Raw genomic sequence first — 9,024 nt, 5'->3', positions numbered from 1 at the left:
CCAAAATTCCCCCAAAATTCCCCAAAATTCCCCAAATTCCCCCAAAATTCCCAAAATCTCCCAAAGTTCCCCAAAATTCCCCAAAATCTCCCCAAAATTCCCCAAAATTCCCCCAAAATCCCCCAAAAATCCCCCAAAATTCCCCAAAATCCCCCCAAATTCCCCCAAAATTCCCCAAAATTCCAAAAAAATTCCCCAAATTGCCCCAAAATTTCCCAAAATTCCCCAAAATTCCCCCCAAAATTCCCCAAAATTCCCCAAATTCCCCCAAAATTCCCCAAAAATTCCTGGAATTCTGCAGGGGTGGGGGAGGGGAGCCTTTATTGCACAATCGCAGCCGGAAATTCCCGAATTCCCCCCGGAATTCCTCCCAAAAATTCCTTCGGGAATGGGGGAAATTTGGGGAATTTTGGGGAATTTTGGGGGAATTTTTGGGAATTTTTGGGAATTTTTGGGAATTTTTGGGAATGGGGATTTTTGGGAATTTTGGGAATTGGGGATTTTGGGAATTTTTGGGAAAGGGAATTGGGGAATTTTGGGATTTTTTGGGAATTTCGGGAATGGGGAATTTTGGGAATTTTGGGGATTTTTGGAATTGGGAATTTTTGGAATTGGGGAATTTTGGAATTTTTTGGGATTTTTTGGGAATTTTGGGAATTTTTTGGGGAATTTTGGGGGGATTTGGGGATTTTTTGGGAATTTTTTGGGAATGGGGAGGATTTTTTGGGAATTCCCTGAGCTGTTCCCAATCCCGGGGGTGGGGGAGGGGCCGGGACCGGGACCCCCCCATTGAAAACTCCTTGTACCGGGGGGGGAGGGGACACCGGGGGGGGGGGGAGGGGACACCGGGGGTGGCACCTGGGGACACCGGGGGTGGCACCTGGGGACACCTGGGGACACCGGGGGTGGCACCTGGGGAAAATCCCAGTGGCCCTTGGGGACACTCAGGGGGTCACAGGAGCTGTTGGTGGCCCTTGGGGACACTGGGGGTGTCACAGCAGCCCTTGGTGGCCCTTGGGGACACTCAGGGGTGTCACAGCAGCCCTTGGTGGCCCTTGGGGACACTGGGGGTGTCACAGCAGCCCTTGGTGGCCCTTGGGGACACTGGGGGTGTCACAGGAGCTGTTGGTGGCCCTTGGGGACCCTGGGGGTGTCACAGCAGCCCTTGGTGGCCCTTGGGGACACTCCTGCTGGCCCTGCGCTCCGAGATGTGGCGGCGCAGGCGCCCCGGGGGGGGCTCGGGGGCGAGCGAGGGGCTGGAGCTGGCCTTGGTCAGGGTGGGGACAGCACAGGGGACAGCACAGGGGACAGCACAGGGGACAGAGGGACACTCCAGGCTGTCCCCAAGGGCCCCGGGGACATCGGGACACGCCGGGATGTCCCCGCTGTCCCCGCTGTCCCCTCGGTCCCCGCGCAGCCACGTCCCCAGGGCCTGCACGTAGATCTGGGAGCGACGGCGCTGTGGGGACAGGGACAGCGGGGTCACCCTGGGGACACCTTGGGGACACCCTGGGGACAATGTCCCCAGTGTCCCCAGTGTCCCCAATGTCCCCAATGTCCCCAGTGTCCCCAATGTCCCCAGTGTCCCCAGTGTCCCCAATGTCCCCAATGTCCCCAATGATGTCCCCAGTGTCCCCAGTGTCCCCGCTGTCACCTCCTCCAGCAGACACTCCCCGTGCTCCCGGTGTCCCCAGTGTCCCCAGTGTCCCCAATGTCCCCAGTGATGTCCCCAATGTCCCCAATGTCCCCAATGTCCCCGCTGTCACCTCCTCCAGCAGACACTCCCCGTGCTCCCGGTGCTCCTCCCGTTCCCGGCCGCGTCCCTCGGGCCGGAGCCGCTGGTGCTCCAGGAGCTGGCACGTCACTGTCCCCAACCAGCGGCGCAGGTGACACAGCTGCTGCTCCTGGGGACATCAATGGGACATTGGGGACATTGGGGACACCATCAGGGTCACTGTCCCCAACCAGCGGCGCAGGTGACACAGCTGCTGCTCCTGGGGACACCAATGGGACATTGGGGACACCATCAGGGTCACTGTCCCCAACCAGCGGCGCAGGTGACACAGCTGCTGCTCCTGGGGACATTGGGGACATTGGGGACATTGGGGACATTGGGGACACCATCAGGGTCACTGTCCCCAACCAGCGGCGCAGGTGACACAGCTGCTGCTCCTGGGGACACCAATGGGACATTGGGGACACCATCAGGGTCACTGTCCCCAACCAGCGGCGCAGGTGACACAGCTGCTGCTCCTGGGGACATTGGGGACATTGGGGACATTGGGGACACCATCAGGGTCACTGTCCCCAACCAGCGGCGCAGGTGACACAGCTGCTGCTCCTGGGGACATCAATGGGGACATTGGGGGGACATTTTGGGGGGCTTTTTGAGGGTTTTTTGGGGGATTTTGGGGTGTTTTTGGTGGGAATTTCGGGCTGTTTTTGGTGGGATTTGGGGTTATTTTTGGGGTGTTTTTGGTGGGATTTGGGGGTTATTTTTGGGGTGTTTTTTGGTGGGATTTGGGGTTATTTTGGGGTCGTTTTCGGCGGGATTTTTCGGAGTTGTTCTGGGGTTGTTCTGGGGTTGTTTTGGGGCGTTTTTCGGGCTGTTTTTGGTGGGATTTGGGGTAATTTTTGGGCTGTTTTTGGCGGGATTTTTCGGGGTTGTTCTGGGGTTGTTTTGGGGCGTTTTTGGGGTGTTTTTGGTGGGATTTGGGGTTATTTTTGGGGTGTTTTTGGTGGGATTTTTTGGGGTTATTTTGGGGTTGTTTTGGGGTTGTTTTGAGGCGTTTTTGGGGTGTTTTCAGCGGGATTTTTTGGGGTGTTTTTGGTGGGAATTTCGGGGTGGTTTTGGTGGGATTTGGGGTAATTTTTGGGGTGTTTCTGGTGGGAATTTTGGGGTGTTTTTGGTGGGATTTTTTGGGGTGTTTTTGGTGGGATTTTTCAGGGTTGTTGTGGGTTTGTTTTGAGGCGTTTTTGGGGTGTTTTTGGTGGGATTTTTTGGGGTTATTTTGGGGTGTTTTTGGGGTGTTTTCGGTGGGATTTGGGGTTATTTTCGGGGTGTTTTTGGTGGGATTTTTTTGGGTGTTTTCGGGGTTGTTTTGGGGCGTTTTTGGGGTGTTTTCAGTGGGAATTTTGGGGTGTTTTTGGTGGGAATTTCGGGGTGCTTTGGTGGGATTTGGGGTTATTTTGGGGTTGTTTTCAGCGGGATTTTTTGGGGTTGTTGTGGGGTTGTTTTGGGGCGTTTTTGGGGTGTTTTTGGCAGGATTTTTCGGGGTTGTTTTGGGGCATTTCCGGGGTGTTTTTGGTGGGAATTTTGGGGTTATTTTTGGGCTGTTTTCGGAGGGATTTGGGGTTATTTTGGGGTCGTTTTCGGCGGGATTTTTCGGGGTGGTTCTTGGGTTGTTTTGGGGCATTTTTCGGGTGTTTTTGGCGGGATTTTTCGGGGTTGTTCTGGGGTTGTTTTGGGGCGTTTTTGGGGTGTTTTTGGTGGGAATTTCGGGGTGTTTTTGGTGGGATTTGGGGTTATTTTTGGGGTGTTTTTGGTGGGATTTGGGGTTATTTTGGGGTGTTTTCAGCGGGATTTTTCGGGGTTGTTCTGGGGTCGTTTCGGGGCGTTTTTGGGGTGTTTTCAGCGGGATTTTTCAAGGTGGTTCTGGGGTTGTTTTGGGGCGTTTTTGGGGTGTTTTTGGCGGGATTTTTCGGGATTTTTTGGGGTTATTTCGGGGCGTTTTTGGGGTGCTTTGGTGTGATTTGGGGTTATTTTGGGGTCGTTTTCGGCGGGATTTTTCAGGATTTTTTGGGGTCGTTTCGGGGCGTTTTCGGGGTGCGTTTCGGGGGGTTCTCACCGGTGCGTGTTGGCTGGGCGTGGCGGGCAGCACCGGGCGCACGAAGCGGCGCCGGGAGCCGACGGCGGCGGGCAGCGGGGGCCGGGAGCAGAGCGCCGCCGCCAGGTTGATCCCCCCCACCCAGCGCTGCAGCTCCGCCGCGCTCCTGTGACGTCATCGGGGGGGGCGTCGGCGTGACGTCACGGTGACGTCATCCGAACCCCAACACCCCCCCGGCGTCCCCCGGTATGGAATAAACCAACCTTAAACCAGCCCAAGTGTCCCGGAGTGACCCCAAACAACCCAAAAAATAACCAGAAAATAACCCCAAAAATGGCCCAAAAATAACCCAAAAATGACCCCAAAATAACCCCAAAAATAACCCAAAAATACCCCAAAAATAACCCCAAAAATACCCCAAAAGTGACCCCATAATAACCCAAAAATAACCCAAAAATAACCCCAAAATAACCCCAAAAATAACCCAAAAATACCCCAAAATGACCCAAAAATAACCCAAAAATAACTTTAAAATACCCCAAAAATAACCCCAAAAATACCCCAAAATGACCCAAAAATACCCCCCCAAAATACCCCTCGAAAATAACCCAAAAAATGACCCAAAAATAACCCAAAAATGACCCAAAAATGACCCCGAATATAACCAAAAAATAACCCAAAATTAACCCAAAAATACCCCAAAAAAAACCCCAAAAATACCCCAAAAGTGACCCCATAATAACCCAAAAATAACCCAAAAATAACCCCAAAAATACCCCAAAAATGCCCCAAAAATAACCCAAAAATAACCCAAAACCCCCCCTAAATGACCCAAAAATACCCCCAAAATAAACAAAAAATGACCCCAAAATAACCCCAAAATAACCCAAAAATAACCCAAAATGACCCAAAAATACCCCCCAAAAATGCCCCAAAAATGCCCCAAAATGACCCCAAAAATGCCCCAAAAATACCCCAAAAATGATCCAAAAATACCCCAAAATACCCCCAAAATACCCCCAAAAATACCCCAAAATGACCCCAAAAATACCCCCCAAATTACCCAAAAATAACCCCAAAAATACCACCAAAATACCCCCCAAAATACCACAAAAATAACCCAAGAATACCCCCAATATGACCCAAAAATAACCCAAAATGACCCAAAAATACCCCGAAAATGCCCCAAAAATGCACCACAATGACCCAAAATCCCCAAAAATAACCCAAAAATAACCCTAAACCCCCCCAAAATGACCCAAAAATACACCCCAAAAATACCCTAAAAATACCCCCAAAAATAACCCAAAAACACCCCAAAAAATACCTTAAAAATAACCCAAAAATAACTCAAAATAACCCAAAAACACCCCCAAAAATTACCCAAAAATAGCCCCAAAAATAACCCAATAACGTTTTTGGGGTCCCTCACTGTTTTTGGGGTCTCTCTGTGTGTTTTTTGGGGTTTCTCTGTATTTTTGGGGTCCCCCAGTGTTTTTGGGGTCCCCCAGTGTTTTTGGCGTCTCTCTCTGTATTTTTTTCGGGTCTCTCTGTATTTTTTTGGGGTCTCTCTTTATAATTTTTTGGGGTCCCTCAGTGTTTTTGGGGTCCCCCAGTGTTTTTGGGGTCCCCCAGTGTTTTTTGGGGTCTCTCTCTGTGTATTTTTTTGGGGTCCCCCCGTGTTTTTGGGGTCTCTCTGTATTTTTTTGGGGTCCCCCAGTGTTTTTGGGGTCTCTCTCTGTATTTTTGGGTCCCCCAGTGTTTTTGGGGTCCCCCTGTGTTTTTGGGGTCTCTCTCTCTGTATTTTTTTGGGGTCCCCCCGTGTTTTTTGGGGTCTCTCTGTGTATTTTTTTGGGGTCCCTCAGTGTTTTTTGGGGTCCCCCCGTGTTTTTTGGGGTCCCCCCGTGTTTTTTGGGGCGTGCTCACCCTGCCTGGCACAGGAACTGCCGCCGGTCCCCGGTGCTGAGGAGGAAGACGTGGGGTCTCTTGGTGTATTTGGGGTGGGGCTGGGCCAGGGCGTGGGGGAGCCCCAAAAGCTCCTGGGGTCCCTCGGGGGGGTCCCTGAGGAGGAGCAGGAGGGACCCCCGGAGCTCGGCCCCGAATCGCTTCCAGCCCCGCCGGCCCCAGGGAGCTGCGGGAAGGGAGCGGGGAGGGGGTGAGAGGGCACCCAAAGGCACGGAAATCACCCCAAAATACAGACAAAAATACGCTGAAATACGGCCCAAAATGCCCTGAAATCACCCCAAAATACAGCCAAAAATATCCTGAAATACGGCCCAAAATACCCCGAAATCGCCCCAAAATACAGCCCAAAATATCCTGAAATCGCCCCAAAATAAAGCCAAAAATACACTGAAATACGGCCCAAAATACCCTGAAATACAGCCCAAAATACAGCCCAAAATATACTGAAATACGGCCCAAAATACAGCCCCAAAATATCCTGAAATCGACCCAAAATACAGCCCCAAAATACACTGAAATACGGCCCAAAATGCCCTGAAATACAGCCCAAAATACAGCCAAAAATCCAGCCCAAAATCTCCTGAAATCAACCCAAAATACAGCCAAAAATACACTGAAATATGGCCCAAAATATCCTGAAATCCACCCAAAATACAGCCAAAAATACGCTGAAATACAGCCAAAAATATCCTGAAATCGCCCCAAAATAAAGCCAAAAATACACTGAAATACGGCCCAAAATATCCTGAAATACAGCCCAAAATACAGCCAAAAATACGCTGAAATCGACCCAAAATACAGCCCCAAAATATCCTGAAATCGACCCAAAATACAGCCCCAAAATACACTGAAATACGGCCCGAAATACCCCGAAATCGCCCCAAAATACAGCCCAAAATCTCCTGAAATCGCCCCAAAATCCAGCCCCAAAATACACTGAAATCCAGCCCAAAATGCCCTGAAATACAGCCCAAAATACAGCCAAAAATACACTGAAATACAGCCCAAAATATCCTGAAATCGACCCAAAATACAGCCAAAAATACACTGAAATACAGCCCAAAATATCCTGAAATACAGCCCAAAATACAGCCCCAAAATATCCTGAAATACAACCCGAAATATCCTGAAATACAGCCCAAAATAAAGCCAAAAATACACTGAAATACGGCCCAAAATACCCCGAAATCGCCCCAAAATCCAGCCCAAAATATACTGAAATACGGCCCGAAATACAGCCCCAAAATATCCTGAAATCGACCCAAAATACAGCCAAAAATACACTGAAATACGGCCCAAAATGCCCTGAAATCACCCCAAAATACAGCCCAAAATCCAGCCCAAAATCTCCTGAAATCGACCCAAAATCCAGCCCAAAATGCCCTGAAATCGCCCCAAAATACAGACAAAAATACACTGAAATACGGCCCAAAATATCCTGAAATCGACCCAAAATACAGCCAAAAATACACTGAAATACGGCCCAAAATATCCTGAAATACAGCCCAAAATATCCTGAAATACAGCCCAAAATATCCTGAAATCGACCCAAAATAAAGCCAAAAATACGCTGAAATACGGCCCAAAATGCCCTGAAATACAGCCCAAAATCCAGCCCAAAATATCCTGAAATCCACCCAAAATAAAGCCAAAAATACACTGAAATACAGCCCAAAATACAGCCAAAAATACACTGAAATCGACCCAAAATACAGCCAAAAATTCACTGAAATACGGCCCAAAATGCCCTGAAATACAGCCCAAAATACAGCCAAAAATATCCTGAAATACAGCCCAAAATACAGCCCAAAATATCCTGAAATCGACCCAAAATTCAGCCACAAAATACCCCAAAATCTCCTGAAATCGCCCCAAAATCCAGCCCAAAATACCCCAAAATCCACCCCAAAATACCCTGAAATCGCCCCAAAATACAACCCAAAATTCCCCAAAATCCCCCTAAAAATTCCCCAAAATCCCCAAAAATTCCCCAAAAATTCCCCAAAATTCCCCCAAAATCCCCCTAAAAATTCACCAGAATCCCCCAAAATTCCCCCCAAAATCCCCCAAAATTCCCAAAAAATTCCCCAAAATTCCCAAAAAATTCCCAAAATCCCCAAAATCCCCCCAAATCCCCCCAAAATCCGGCGCTGACCCTTTTTCCCGTCGCTCTCCGTCAGAACCTTCCGGGCCAGGACCCCCCTGAGGGCGGGGCCGGGACCCCCCGGCAGCTCCGCCGGAATTCCGGGATTTGGGAATTCCGGGGAGTTTTGGGGCTCGGCTTCGTCCTCATCGTCCCTGCAGGGGCAAAAATCCCAAAATTCCCATGGAATTCCAAGAAATCCCAGCCAAAATCCCAGAAAATCCCAAAATTCCCATGGAATTCCAAGAAATCCCAACCCAAATCCCAGAAAATCCCAAAATTTCAGTGGAATTCCAAGAAATCCCAGCCAAAATCCCAGAAAATCCCAAAATTCCCCTGGAATTCCAAGAAATCCCAGCCAAAATCCCAGAAAACCTGACCCAAATCCCATCAAAATCCCAGAAAATCCCAAAATTCCAAAAAATTCCCCAAAAATTCCCAAAATTCCCCCAAAATTCCCAAAAATCCCCCAAATTCCCCCCAAAATTCCCCCCAAAAATTCCCCAAAATTTCCCCAAAATCCCATCAAAATCTTCCCAAATTCCCCCCAAAATTCCCCCAAAATTCCCCCAAAATTCCCCCCAAATCCCCAAAATTCCCAAAATTCCCAAAAATTCCCCAAAAATTCCCAAAATTCCCCAAAAATCTTTCCAAATTCCCCCCAAATTCCCCCCAAAATTCCCCCCAAAATTCCCCCAAAATTCCCAAAATTCCCCCATAATCCCCCTAAAATTTCCAAAAATCCCCCAATTTTTTCCCTAAATCCCCCAAAATTCCCCCAAAATTCCCCAAATTCCCCCAAATTCCCAAAAATCTCCCTAAAATTCACCCAATTTTTTCCCCAAATCCCCCAAATTCCCCCCAAATCACCAAAAAATTCCCCAAAATCCCCCAAAATTCCCCAATTTTTTCCCTAAATCCCCCAAAATTCCCCCAAATTCCACCCAAATTTCCCCCAAAATTCCCCCAAAATCCACAAAATTCCCAAAATCCCCCAAAATTCCCCCAAAATCCCCAAAATTCCCCCAAAATTCCCCCAAAATTCCCCCCAAAATTCCCCCAAAATTCTCCCAAAATCCCCCAAATTCC

The sequence above is a fragment of the Cyanistes caeruleus genome, chromosome 29, assembly GCF_971803275.1.
Source record: "Cyanistes caeruleus chromosome 29, bCyaCae1.hap1.1, whole genome shotgun sequence".
NCBI lineage: Eukaryota > Metazoa > Chordata > Aves > Passeriformes > Paridae > Cyanistes > Cyanistes caeruleus.
This window is presented reverse-complemented; position numbering follows the sequence as displayed.